At 36.1% G+C, this 2,500-nt stretch overlaps 1 protein-coding gene across 4 annotated transcripts in view; it reads left to right on the top strand.

Annotated features, from left to right (window-relative positions):
• Positions 1-2,500, top strand: part of LOC122251684 (uncharacterized) — a 66,660-nt gene that overhangs the window by 49,598 nt on the left and 14,562 nt on the right. Inside the window, exon 2 of one of the 4 annotated variants that reach the window (XM_086540057.1) lies at positions 405-459. The exons of 2 other annotated variants lie outside the window; for them this stretch is intronic. The gene's annotated coding sequence lies outside the window, so the exon portion shown is untranslated. Of the gene's footprint in view, positions 1-404; positions 460-1,510; positions 1,787-2,500 lie in introns of those variants that run through there. One more of the 4 variants, XM_086540059.1, reaches the window with a different exon arrangement.

Here is a 2,500-nt window from a genome sequence, read left to right as displayed (position 1 = left end):
AACCTTCTCACGAGTAAGAACACGATTTTAGTCTTTTTTTTTCGTAATGTAAGACCGGCTTCACGAGTATTGTTAGAGCCATGTTTAGGCATACGTGAATCGTGTATTTGGAAGTAAACATGGCATATCAATTTAAAATTGTCGGATTTCTGTTCGGGATGATAAGTCGGCTTTTCGTGTTTTGTGCACCAGATAATTACTTACGGGGGTTTAAGTAGCCCACTGATTATATGTGTGTGTGTATGCGTGTTAAGAAAAAAGAGTGTTTGCAAGTTGTTATTAACACATGTCTCCCCCATTGTAGCTGGCAACAATTCAATAAATCATACAAAATGCTATATTTCATACGTTACTTAAACAACATGCAACAAAACGGACGCTGATGGTACTTTGTCGTGTTACAGTTCCTCCTCCAAACACCCGCCAGGTGTCCCATGTACACAGCTGCTCCTGGTTGTGGTAAGTATATATCTTTAGATGCATAGATACATTGATTCTGTATTATTTCGTTGATGGTATAAAAAATAGATGTTTACTATTTAAAAAAAGGTTTACTATTTACAACACACATCCGCGTGGCAGGTAAACCGCAGTTATAAAAAGTTCAAACCTCTATATATTTATATGTTTGCCATCCACCAACATACACGAAGCCTTTTTACTCTCTGGTGTGGATAATTTATTCATACAAATAGATAGATAACCAGAACAGATAAATAGATAGGACAAGATGAATTCTATGTCTACGTGATAGTAAGTCATCGTGCTACCAGTAAAGGTTTCGTCACCGTTTCAACGATAATTTTCACCCATTTGCTGAGACTTCTTCGTGTGTAAGAGAAACTGTATGTCTTTGATCCCTAATTGTCTTTCAGTAGAGATGGAGAAAGGTGGAACATCAATAATGCTGATACTCAGAAGGGAAATTCTGAAATACATCATACATGAGAGGAAATTTCTGGGAACGTGTTTGTCTAGGCTTTCCGCCGGTTATTATCCGGTCTTGTAATGTATCAGTGTAGGTTTAATCTCAGAGCACAAGGACGTCCAGCACATCAAACACCTGCACCGAAATATTCATAAGAATCATCTGCTAGACTGCCGATAGATGTATAATAACGTTAATTTCCACGCGTTAGATAATCATACGCACACACACACACACACACACACACACACATACACACAATATATATATATACATATATATATATATATATATATATATATATATGTATATATATATATAATTTATATATATATATATATCTATATATATATTTATATATATAAATGTATATATACATATACATATACATATACATACACAAACACATACACATACACAAACATACATACATACATACCATACACGTGTGTGTGTGTGTGTGTGTGTGTGTGTGTGTGTGTGTGTGTGTGTGTGTGTGTGTGTGTGTGTGTGTGTGTGTGTGTGTGTGTGTGTGTGTGTGTGTGTGGACCTTGCACCTGTATACGCCCATGGTTGTTATGAAGGGCAAAGGGATGGATGAAATTCTGACACGGGAACACGGACCGGATAATGCATGGATGGTTAGAAGGTGATCGAGTCCTGAGTAAAGAGCACGATGCTCAGTCCAATTACCCTTAATCATATATACTTAGCTGCAAGAAAAAGGAACGCATTTTGACCTTTTGCATTACAGCATCAGTTGGATCGGAACAGCGGTTGCGAGCAGTCTCGTTAGTGTGATCTTAGACATATTTTCTGGTCTAGGATACGCGGAAGGAAGGAAAGCCCCAAAGAAAGGTGAAGTGCAGTGCAAGATGGTGTTAGTTGCACGGCCATACTGGTTGCAGTTCGGGTTCAGGTCTGAGGAGATGAATTGTGATGCGTGGAGTGCTTGAGTTGCTTTTGTTAAGAGTAGGGTTCATGGGGTACTTCAGTGTAACGGCTGTTTGTAGATGAAAGGCAAGGTTGAGCTAAAGAGAAGAGGGCAGTGGTATTGTGCTTTCGTTTGGGAAATGCCTGTGTAAAGAACATTCGATACCTGTGATCGCGTTTCCTTTTTAAAAGAATACACACATGAATGGAACGCGGGAATTTCAGTCATTTATCTACCGTCTTAGTTGCCGAGAAGCACAATTATAAGGTTTGTCCTGCGTTATTACCAATGATGGTGGCAAATTGTTTATAGGTTTACATATATATATATATATATATATATATATATATATATATATATATATATATATAACATATAAATACATATATATAAATACATATATATATATATATATATAACATATATAATATATATATATATATATATATAAATATATAATATATATATAATATATATATATATATATATATATATATATATATATATATATATTATGTATGTATGTGTGTGAGACAGTGACAGTGACAGAGGAGAGACAGAGCGAGAGAGAGAGAGAGAGAGAGAGAGAGAAGAGACAGAGAGAGAGAGAGAGAGAGAGAGAGAGAGAGAGAGAGAGA

This window comes from Penaeus japonicus, unplaced genomic scaffold (genome assembly GCF_977035675.1).
Source record: "Penaeus japonicus unplaced genomic scaffold, GWHDUDI00000001_assembly GWHDUDI00000009, whole genome shotgun sequence".
Taxonomy (NCBI): domain Eukaryota; kingdom Metazoa; phylum Arthropoda; class Malacostraca; order Decapoda; family Penaeidae; genus Penaeus; species Penaeus japonicus.
Note: the sequence above shows the minus strand (reverse complement) of the source record. Positions and strands in the feature narration are given on the sequence as shown.